This window comes from Helianthus annuus, chromosome 13 (assembly GCF_002127325.2).
Source record: "Helianthus annuus cultivar XRQ/B chromosome 13, HanXRQr2.0-SUNRISE, whole genome shotgun sequence".
In the NCBI taxonomy this organism is placed as follows: Eukaryota; Viridiplantae; Streptophyta; class Magnoliopsida; order Asterales; family Asteraceae; genus Helianthus; species Helianthus annuus.
In genome coordinates this window covers 26,582,605-26,595,323 of record NC_035445.2, presented here as the reverse complement: position 1 = coordinate 26,595,323, position 12,719 = coordinate 26,582,605, and the positions used below count along the sequence as shown (strand labels likewise).

Genomic DNA, 12,719 nt, shown 5'->3' with positions numbered 1-12,719 from the left:
CACCAAAAATAAGGTTTATTAGTTTAAGAACCAATATTAAGTAAAACTTGTATTTTTAACTTGGTTCTTTTGAAAAAACCACTCATGGGTATTTAGATCTACATGCTTACAATCTTACTTTGATCTTTATTGTTAGGAAAATTTAGTGTTCTTTCAAGTTCGTGATCTTTTTGTGGATGATTCATAATCTTTAACATGTTCATCCCTCTTACCTTGCTAGATTATGTTTTTAATCATGATCTAGCAAGATTGTATGATGGTCTACATCATTTCTACCAACAAACAATAACCAACAATCATAACAATTCATGTACATCTAGTTCTATTCATATTTAAAGCTTATGTTCAAGTTTCACCTTCATGTTTCTTAGTGTTCTTGATGTTTTTGAACATGATTCATCATTAACCACTTAGAATAGATGTAAAATAGCAAGATCAAAGTTCTTACCACTAGCACAAGGCTAGGGATGATCAAGAGGGTAAATGAAGTGGATAAAAGCAAATGAAGAAGGTCCTTCAAGATCCGCTTGCACCGAGCTTCGTTGTATGACCTCTAACACCCTTGGAAGTATGTAGATTGCATGAAAGTGATTGAATGATGGTGGTGGTGGTTGTGGTGGCTCACGGCCGAGATAAGGAGGAGGGAGAGAGTGAGAGTGAGAGTGAGTTTGTGATGAAGATGGTTATGAATGTTGGTGGACTAGTGGTCTAATTTATAAACTTCCAACACTTAATTATCCAAAGTGTAATTTGCTCCATCTTTATACAACATATCAATTATAATATGGTAAAGCAATCAAGGGGTGGGACCCTTGTCCCCAAACCGGTTATGGGGGGGGGGGTGTTAGTTTGATTTCAATTGGGAGTTACAAGTTCTAGTTAGTTATAAATCAAGTATTAGTTAGGGTACATGATTACTAGTTGTTATATTGTGTGTTATGATGTTTGGGGACCATAACTAGCTTGGTAATGTTAAAACAATGCCTCTCATAATATATTCATGTTCTGGGTAATGTCCGGTTGTTTGGTTAGATATCGGTTCGTTAAAGTGCTAAATTGCACCTTTTAGTGTCTTTTAAGTATCCTTTTGTAACACTTTCAATTCCTGACACTTAGAGAAGTAATCTGCATGATAAATCATAATTTCTGCATAATATTTTAGTGTCATAATGCTGATTATAGCTGAATTTAAATAAATTCTGCACTTAAAGTGCGTTTCGGGTGCTTTTTAGTGCCTATTTTAGCTTCCGGAATGTCTATATGTTAACCCTTGTATGTACTCTTGGGTTTTAACGTATTCTTGTCGTTGGACCTACACCTAGGCCCTAATTCTAATGTCTGACTGCTTTCTGCAGTTCTGTTGACACAATGTGTCTTACCGGTGAGTTTACTAGTATTTCTAACGCAACGCAGTTCATTATTGCATGATGTAATTCTTGTAGTATAAAACATGCATGAATTCACTTGTATTGTATGTAATCAGATAATGTTGACATTAAAGCACATAATTACAGTCATTAAATAATACTTAGAATATACGAAAATTTCCGGTTTGGTGCCAGTTGTCACAAGGGGTGTGCATGGGTCGGTTTTGACCTAAAACCATAACCATAACCGCGATGTCGGTTAATGGATAACCATAACAATAACCGATCGGTTATGGTGGTTATGGTTATTCGGTTTTGATGGTTTTAGCTGGTCGGTTATGGGTGGTTAACCGTGTATTTAGCTTAGCTAAAAATAACATAATTTTTTTAACATGGAATAAATTGTTATTGCATATTTGTATATATTAGTATATTACATAGTATAAAAAAATACATATAACCTATAATACTAATACCGGTTCTTATCGAATATAGACGATAGGCGTCGGAAGGTCCTTGGTCGCTCATACTGCAAACTAACAAATAGACAAATAGCACACAACAATAGAATACAATTATGCACGTATTTTCGTAATTAATTTCCTAACACTTTAGATAAATTTTGGTGTTAGCAGAACACTTCTGTGGCTGAATCAGTGGCTTAGCTCTGATACCACCTTCTGTCGCAACCCCCGTCCCCTAATAACCCGGGAACGGGCGGCCGCAGCCAGTTTCGGTGGTTTCTGTGTTTATCATTTTGGCAGCGAAAATTACATCAGGACCGCGTTTAGGAAATATTTTATCAGAGTAAAATACCACACTTTCATAATATTAAACACGTGTGAATAATCCCAAGTTTTAAGTACACACATTTTCATAGGGATAAACCCTATTTTATTTAATAAAAACATCTTTTTATTTTAGGTAACTTTATAGCCACTTTTCCAAGCCGTCAGTGCTGTCCAACTGGTTTCTATTTGACTTTCACATTTTGTTACCAGAAACGCGTTTAAAAACATTTTGTCAGTGGGAAATACTGGTGAGTGAATCTCAGTTTAATCAAGTTAAGTAAAACCATTGTACGGTACTGAGGGCGGTCGCGCAATTACATTTGTTTCCATCTACTTTAATTACCACCCACTGTACTGTCAACCCGACTTGTGGTCATGTTACTACTCACAATGTAGTAACAAATTTTGTATACAAAATCCCAACATACCGACGATAATTGTAGAATACAAATACTCAATCACTGTTTAATATAGTGTTAATTAAGTGAGGTTTTGTAAAAACAGTTTGCAAAAAGGAGATTACTCACATTGCTGTCTTAGGTTTTCCTTAAGGATTTCCTGGTGATCATCTATAAATTACACAAATGCACACGCGTTAGTATAGTAACCCAATATTTACATTAGTAATACCCTCCCCATGACGGCATTCCAACGACTACGTCGGGCAGAACCTCGACAACCGTTACGGAACCCTGGATCAATCGGGCAGCGTATCTAATACGTAACCGGGGTTATACTACTTTCAACGAGGCAAAACTTCGTTATTTAGGGGGGTATTATGCCCGAGAATAGCTTATACTCTATAGAAATTCGAGAGAGAAAAGTGTGTGAGCGAATTCGACCAATGTTTCAAAAACCGGTTTTTAAATCAAACCGAATTAGACTAAAAAATGGTTCAACCGGTTGAACCAGGTTGTACCGAACGGTTCAACCAGGTTAACTAGTTAACTCTATAATTTCATAAATTACATCATCAACTCAATAATTAATCTAGAAATGCATGATTACATATTAAAAGATAATCCAAAAGTTAAATCATAATAACAAATAATCTAAAAGATAATCGAAAATTATTCAATTTTCCAACAAGTTCTTTCAAATGAAAGTGTACGATATGTTTAAGTCATTTGAGTGTTGAATACATCAAGTTCATGATCGCAAAAAAGATGATATTTACTAGTATAGCCATCCTCATCAACTAGAGGATAACTATTTTCGTTTCATACAATATTAAATAAGAAGTTTTAGTTACGAATTATCATAATATATAAAATCATGTAAGATAAGTAACCTATATAATAAAAATAAGTAACCCTGGGCTGGTACCGGTATTACGTTTTAAACAGGTATACCGGATTTCACGGCCGGTACAAACCTTATGTCGTTTCACTTATTTACCGGGGTGTTTCGTACCGGATTTACATCTGAAAGCGGTAATACCGGTATAACCGGCTGGTATTTATCGGTTTTTAAAACATTGAATTCGACTGAACTGCCGATGGTTGCTATTTATAGGACCTGATTTGCAGTTCCTCGCGGCCCGCGAAGACTCAAAGGTCTTCTTACGCGGCCCGCGGCATAGGGTTAGTAGGGCCTAGCTTGTCCGGGTCATCACACTAGGTCCAACATGTTGCTGCCACGTGGTAGCTCAGGGTGTCGCCCAGGTGACTGGCTGTCGCGCCCCACGTAGGAGGTAGCCAAGGGCTACGCGGCCCGCGAGCGCCCTATTTTCTGGTTTTTATTTTATTTTTGCAAAATTAAAGGTATTTTGGGCTCGGTTTTCTCATACGGGGTATGTTTTAAGACATATATGGACATTTTAATTATATTAGGGGTGTCGAAAAAATATTTTGGAGGGTTGTTATATATGCTCAATAAAGGCTCAAAACTCACTTTTTGTGAGAATGGGTTTATAATGTGATCAAGTATATATATTCAAATTTTAGCTAGATTTGTTATGCCGTTTCATAATTTTCTTATGTTGGTTCTTTTTATCATGACGCTATGGTTGTAAATTTGTAAAAATATAACCTTTTTAGAACTTGTTATTCTGTAACATCCTAACATGTTTTAACCAAAAGAGACGCAGCGGAAAATACCGACTCAAAAATTCTTTATTTCTTATCTATATTACATACTTGGAGGTTCATTTCTAAAATGTCAAACACTTTCTTGAAAAGATTTACAACCTTCATTCTTAATTAACGCATCAAATGTAACATATAAATACAAGTCATGTGACTGCTCTTCCCGTACAATCCTTGCTCTTTGACTCAATCTTCAACCTCTTAGACTCCATAATGATGTTAATTCCGTTCAACCTGCAATCGCCACATACATGCCCATCATTAATATTTGGTGACGTCATTCATAATCTAAACATACATAATTAAATGACCATGCCACATTTTTTTTACTCATGCTAATCCTTTCAATTATCATTCCAAGTACAATCTTGCATCCCAATCATTAAATCTTCACAAGGACAACAATAGTATACCTGCATTTTCATTTCATTCTCAAAGCACTTGATTAGTAACGTTAATACTCAAACGTATTGTAGCCATGCATACATACGTATATTTATACACACACACACGCATACATACATACATACAAGCTCTTACATACCACTTACATTCCCATATAATTTTATTAACATATCCTAGTCACAAATTCCATATAAATAAGTCTAATACGTACAAATTTACGTGCATGTTCATTTCTATTCATGCTTACCTATGGATTCCGTCACTAACATGTAGGTAGATCTATACACATACATACCTCCAAACTTATTTCTTTCCCACACATACTTTGAGTGAACGTTCTTGCTCATGAGTGAACATTTCAACTGTTGAATGAACATTCTTGCTGATGAGTGAACGTTTCAACTGTTGAGTGAACATTCTTGCTGACGAGTGAATGTTCCAACTGTTGAGTGAACATTCTTGCTGACGAGTAACGTTCCAACTGTTGAGTGAAAATTCTTGCTGACGAGTGAACGTTCCAACTGTTGAGTGAACATTCTTACTGATGAGTGAATGTTCCAACTGTTGAGTGAACATTCTTGCTGACGAGTGAACGTTCCAACTGTTGAGTGAATATTCTTGTTGAGTGAACATTTCAACTCTTGAGTGAACATTGGCTGTAGATTACGGCAGCTTGCTGTTGTTTCCCCTTGTCTGCTTGGCCGTAAGCTACGGCTGACCTGCAGTAGCTTACGACGGGTTCTTTCACTCTAACCCTTCTTCCTTTTTAATTTTCACAAGACATCCGTTAGATATCTGAACTTCCTTCTTCCACATTTTCATGCTTCCAAGACGTAACATGACCATAATTCAAGCCCCCATATCCTTTTGCTATTTAACCCTAAGATCAAACCATCTAACGCATCACGCTATGTTTCTTTCTACATTTTGACCCGTTCACTTCTACGTGTAGTTCCAAACATAGATGACCACCAACGACTTACCACCTTAACTTCATTTATAAAAAAAGAAGTGATTCCGGAAACTACTTACCTTAAGCATCCTTGTCCGTGCTTGCTTCCTCGCCTCCTTTTGACCCATTAGTCTTCCATGCTTGAGTCCGTGGCAATGTGCTTCCTATCCTTTCATGTCACCACATCCATATTCTTCGTTAGCATACAAACCCATACTTATCGTCAATCATCTCCAATTTATACTTTACATTAGACTTTTATTAATCATTTTTTAATAACATAAGGTATAGATCAACAATCACATCTTTTCAAGCTCGTATAATTCTACATGCATCATACACAACACATAATGATATAACATGTACCGTATGAGTTCTCAAGTCTTACATTTATGTTAGGAAGCCTACCATACTATTCTCACCTTCGTTGACTCTCCAAAAAGTCAACTATCAAACATACAAGTTTTCATCCTTATAACCATACGTTTACGTTGATAAAGTTAACCATACTAATAACACTCATGCATTTCATACTCATGTTCTAGGACACACATACGGGCATATAATTTCTTACACGCACACATATACGTAATACATCTCATTCATACTATCATTTTCATGTGTCTGCAACTAAGACTATAAAACATATTAGCTAAACCAATATCATTCCAATATTACTCCTTTCTACAAATCTCATATGCTTCTCATTTATTGTACATTTAATCCATAATTTCAATTAAGAAATCAGTCAAACATATGGTGAACATTATACCACTCTAACATAGAGTACAACCTTCTAATGCACACTTTTTACCAAATCATATAATCAACCAAAAATCATACATGTATTCCATCTAAAATACATTTCTCATGTTCCATTACCACTAAATATATGACATTCTCATGTTATACATTTTCATCCTTTACTTGCATTCGATCTCTTCTAGCAATTTCACCTAGACATTTCATCGAACACTTGGTGTGCATACCACTATTCAAGCATAATGTACAAGTCTATCATGCTTCACTTCCTACTTCATGATTTCATTCATCAACACCACTAAACATCAAGTAAACTCATATCATGTTCAATTTATCTAACAAGAATTCATCATATACCACATTATACATCAAAATTACACAAGAATTAAACATAGATAGTTCATTCATATCACCATCCTTACCACTACAAGTGGGTTTTATAACAAAACATCAAATCACTTAAATTCTTGCATAATCCATGTCCTATATGGTCATTCTAACATATATTCATGCTTAATTTCATACAAATTCATGGATTGATCATAACCCACTTTATGCAAAACCACCAAATTGAATTCTACAACTTACCACATGTCTATTAAAGCTAGATGGTGAAGGATCTTCATTCATGCATTGATTTTAGCTTCAAATCCTTCTTCAATTGCCTTGATTTAGAGAGTTGTGGGGAGAACTTCTTTTTCTTCTTTCTGTGCACATATATATATATATATATATATATATATATATATATATATATATATATATATATATCGACATATACATATTCCCCACTTAAAACCTGAATTTTTATAAAGTTTGTCCCAAATGCTACTTTTAGTCCCTCTAACTAGGTTTTTGGTTATTTGAACCCAATACTCCCATTTCCAACCATCCAACCTTTGTGTTAATAACTAAGTTACATAACTTAGTTATTTTATCTCATAACGTAAAGTAAGAAAACTTTTTATTACTTTCATTTTCGGTTTTTGGGGCGTTAGCGGTTCCAATAGAGTTTTGTGTAAGGCTTGTTATTAGGACCTGCAAAATTCAAGGTTTAACATCCCCACACACTTAAATTACACATTGTCCTCAATGTGTCCCAGAAAAAAGTTTTTAGGCTGATTTGAATGTGTAAAAAGGTGTTTAAAACAGGGTTTTGGTGTTACTGGGCATCTGGACACGGCTCCGTGCTGGGTGAGCACGGCTCCGTGTTCAGACTGCCAGTAACGAAAACTTACAGAAGGTGGACATGGGGGCGTGCCTGGTGAACACGACCCCGTGTCGGGCAGATTTTAAACAAACAGCAGGTTCTGGGCGATTGACACGGTGGCGTGCCCGCTGGCCACGACCCCGTGTTAACAATCCGCAATCCTTGAAAACAGGTTTCGGTTTTCGGTTCTGGTTTCCAGGCTTATGTAGCACTAATACTTAGTGCTTCCAAGTCTCGTGGGTACCTATTTTACTTAAAAATACCACACCACACAAAACAACCAACATCCTACCTTACCATAAGTTCAACATCCACAACATAAACTAAAAAAAATGAAAAAATGTAGGAAATTAAAAGTGTTATGGAAAGTAAATTGTTCAACAATGGCACCTAGGACATGAAATTGTTTGTGAGAGAAAAGGGGTTAACATGTCAAGACCTTCAACCGTGTAACATCACCTTCAACGCCTCCATCTCAATCCATATCTTATCCTCGGCATCTCCTCCTTGGCCCGCCATGTACTCCTGGATGTTGCTGATGTCATCCTGCATGTCGGAGATGTTCCTCTCTATAACTCCGACTCGGGTGTACGTGTTGCTTGCCATATTGTAGGTGTTGCGGGTACACATGAGGTTTTGCTGCAAGAAATCATGTAAACTTTGGAAATTAGGAAAACCACCTCCTTGAGAGGAGGATTGGCCCAGATCACCATGATGCTGATAATGGAACTAGGGAGGGGGACGGATTTGTGGAGCGTGAAGGACGAAAGCTTCTTGAGGGATCCACACATGCCCTTGAACCGTTTGAAATCTCACCATCCCACCATTTGCTTCTTTGATTATACCTATGGAGCGACATATGACGAGGTCCACTTTACTCGAAGGACCTTGGCATCCTTTGCACAAAATTCTTGAAGAGGCGGTAGATCCACCATCCAAAAAGGATAGGGTTCGGGGGATTTGCTAGTTGGTTCAAGTGCATGTTGCGACGGAGCAGATATGGAACATCGAGGTGTACACGGTTGTGAATGCAGTAGAGGACCATCAGATCACGTAAGCCTACAGCACCAGTACTGTCGTGCCTTTGGCATAGGGAGTTGCTGAGGACCCTATGAATGTAGCGGTAAAAAGGGCCCCGCAACTGTGTGCTCTTGGTCTGGCTCTGGTTATAGGCTCATTTCCCAATTTGAGCCCATGCTGCTTGACGTTGGTCTTGTGGGAGTTCACGGAGACCACCCGTGTTTTCCTCATCACCAGCATCCTCCTCAGCATATAACCCAATGATAGCCCCAAATTGTGCAATTGGTATCAAGAACACATTCCCTGCACAACGAAATTCCACCCCTCATTGTCAAATGGCTCCGCTTTTGCCTTGAAGGCAAACATGCTATAAAACTCCATGTTGTACTCGTGCACGGAGTGGAGCCTAGTGCATAGAGCTGCTCTTCGTGGATCAGTAACAAGATTGTTGAAGCGGTCGATCTGGCCTACTGCTTCTAGAGTGTCCAAGCAAACTTGCCGGGAGTTTTCTTCGGGCCTTGTCTTGAGAATCTCAAACCGGGCTTGAGCAGCCCACTCATTCTGGTTCTCGTAAATTTCTTGGCCATCTGAAAGAAAAGACCAAACAATTAGCACAAAATAGTAAATTTTCGAAGAAACTGAAAACCACCAGCTGAACACGCCCCTTGCTCGCTGAGCACCACCCCGTGCTCAGCCGTCTGTTTCCCATAAATCCAATTTTTGGACCCGGCCCCGAAAACTTGAAAGTTTTTTGTTGAGTAGGGGTGGTTTTCCCCAAAAATGAAACCCCAAATTCCTTTTTTACAAAAAACAAACCGTTTACCCCATCAATTTCATCCTTTTCGGTTCAAAAACAATTTTAGTTTGAGGTTTTTTTTTTGAAATCGGGCAAATCTACAAACAATTCAAGTTGATTTACTTCCTATAACACGCAACTATACTACTACTACTAACATATCTAAGCAAAAATTTGAGGTTTGATTCGGTTCAAGTTGAAGAACCCTGGATTTTTCCCCAAATTTTTGATGTTAAACTACATGCAAGTGATTAATCTAACTAATTATGATGATAGAATAATACCTTCACGTTGTTAGAAGTCGGAAAAACGTGAAAATCTGCAGAAATTTCCGACGAAACCAGAGAGTTCTTGGGGAAACGGGTCGTGTTGAAATGAAGAAATGAAAAGAAAAGGGGGTTTTATCCCGTCAGTTGCGCGAACACAGCCCCGTGCTCAGCTGAGCACGGCCTCTTGGGCGGGCAATTTTTGAAAATTTTTTAAGTGCATGTGTGAGTGACCAGTTTCCTGAAATTTGGTTTTAGAAATCTTACTGATTTAGAAGCTTTTCCGTCGTTCGTTACTTACAAGATATGATGTTGATGCTCAAACCTTTGTTTATTCTTCGGCCGCTTGTAGCGAGATTTCCTCCTCTTCATCCTCAATAAATCCTTGATAAAGCTTTAGCCGTTGGCCATTGACTTTGAATGGGATTCCATTTCGAGATTTAATTTCAATTGCACCGTGTGGAAAAATGCACCATGTGGAAAAATGTGGGTGATAGAAAAAGGTCCCGGCCACCTAGACTTTAACTTACCGGGAAATAATCGAAGTCGTGAACTAAACAATAAAACTTGATCTCCTGCCCAAAATTCATTTGGTTTAATGTGTTTATCATGCAGATTTTTCATTCTATCCTTATAAATTACGGAGTTAGAGTATGCGTGATTCCTTAATTCGTCTAATTCATTTAATTGACAAAATCGATTTTTACCAGCAATTTCTAAGTCTAAGTTTATGTTTTTAATTACCCAGTAGGCTTTGTGTGCTATCTCTACCGGCAAATGACAACTTTTCCATAGATAAGCTTATATGGGGTGGTACCTATTGTTGTTTTATATACAGTTTGAAAAGCCCATAAAGTATTGTCTAGTTTATCAGCCCATTCCTTTTTATTTAATCCTACGGTTTTTTTCAAGTATTCTTTTTAAACATTAATTAGTCACTTCGGCTTGTCCATTTGTTTGAGGGTGATATGCTGTTGAGACCCGGTGATAGACCCCATACCTTGTTAAATTTTTTTCAAGTTGATGGTTACAAAAATGGGTACCTCTCTCACTTATTAATGCTTTTGGAGTTCCAAAACAAGAGAATAATCGTTTCAGGAATCTTACCACAACTCTTCCATCATTTGTTGGAAGGGCTTCAGCCTCGGCCCATTTAGACAAGTAATCTACCGCCACAAGTATATATTTGTTTCCTTTTGATGGTGGGAAAGGTCCCATAAAGTTAAGTCCCCACACATCAACAATTTCACAAACAAGAATACCATTTTGTGGCATTTCGTTTTTGGAAGAAATATTACCTGATCTTTGGCAAGCGTCACATGTCTTGACAAGACTTTGGGCGTCTTTGTAAATGGTTGGCCAATAAAATCCTAAATCAAATACCTTTCGTGCGGTACTAGCGGCACCATGATGTCCTCCGTATAGACCTTCATGACAATGGCGGAGAATTCTTCTTGCTTCACAACCATGTACGCATCGACGGATAAGTTGGTCGGCACACATTTTGAAAAGATAAGGATCTTCCAAAAAATAGTGCTTTACATCGGCAAAGAATTTTTTTCTTTGATGATGTGGTCATCCTTTCGCGACTATTCCGCTAGCTAAGTAGTTAGCATAGTCGGCGTACCATGGTTCTTCTCGGTACTCCACCATTTCTAGGGACTCCGTTGGAAATTTTTCGTTGATTAGCTCGTCCCTAGTTGCCTCCAAAGCTGGATCTTCCAAGCGGGAAAGATAATCTGCAGCGGTGTTTTCTGCTCCTCTTTTGTCTTTTATTTCAATGTCGAATTCTTGGAGGAGTAGAATCCATCTAATTAAACGCGGTTTAGCATCCTGTTTCTTAAAGATATAACAAAAGGCTGCATGGTCTGTATAAACTATTGTTTTAGAAAGAACAAGATAAGAACGAAATTTATCAAAAGCAAATACTACAGTTAGTAATTCTTTGTCAGTTGTTGTGTAATTCTCTTGTGCATCATTAAGTGTTTTACTAGCGTAATATATTGGGTGAAAATGCTTATCTTTTCTTTGTCCTAAGACGGCTCCAACTGCAAAGTTGTGACAACCCTCACTAAATCAGGTATCCGTACGACTTAATTAATAATTAATTGCTGCTTAATTACTGTGCTTGCTTGAAATTACTGATGAACTGCTACTTGATTTCTGATACTTGTACATACCTGCATCATACTTTAATTACCGTCACTACATTATTTACATGTTGAACTCTAGTGACAAACATGATGCACAAAAGCACAGTAGCACTATGAACGGATAACCTATTGAACATGCTGATAAAGCCAGCATCAGGCAGACATTGTCTCTAAGGCCTGTATGAGCCAGAAATATTTTACTACACCCATAGTGAGTGTAGGGATACAAGGGTTATAGAACTGCGTCTCTAGGAATAAGATACAGTGATCGGATGTGCCTAAAACGTACACTAAGCACAAAACACAGCACTTTAATTAACAATTCAGCTTTTAGCTAACTAATAAAGTACCAAAACATGAGAAAAATATTAATAGACACTTTCCAAAGTGTCGGGAATAAGTTGTGTCACTAAAAATGGTATTTACGACACTTAAAAGCTTTGTTAAGCGCTTTAACGGATTACTATCCAACCGAACAACCGGACTATACCCGGAACATGAAATATTGTTAATAACACTATTTGTCTTTTTCTGAGCCAGTTAGGGTCCCTGAATACCCTGACACCCGCCATAAAACACTACACACAACTAACCGGGTTAACCGGGTTAACTACTTAACTAACCTACTTAACCTAACTATTAATCTAATTATTGGTTGGAAACAAACTAGAAACCCCCCCCCCCCATGCAAACCGGCCCCAACTAGAAGGGGACACACTTGGTTCCTTTTGATTATTTTAATCCACTATGTTTAAAATCTAAATGACACATGATCCATTGGACATTAATCTTATGTTTATCTATAAAATACTTGGCTTAGCACATTAGTTATACACATTCCAACATCACAAACTCTCTCTCTTTCCCTCTCTACTATTCTCGGCCGAACACCCCCTCCCCATACATCCAT

General features: G+C 37.6%; 1 long non-coding RNA gene across 1 annotated transcript; it reads right to left on the bottom strand.

The window, feature by feature from the left end:
* Positions 1-4,252: 4,252 nt before the first annotated feature.
* Positions 4,253-7,077, bottom strand: LOC110902506. Its single transcript, XR_002571163.2, has 3 exons — positions 6,953-7,077; positions 5,683-5,771; positions 4,253-4,479 (listed from the first exon to the last, which is right to left on the bottom strand). It is a non-coding gene; the product is annotated as an uncharacterized LOC110902506 (long non-coding RNA).
* Between the last annotated feature and the right edge of the window lie 5,642 nt (positions 7,078-12,719).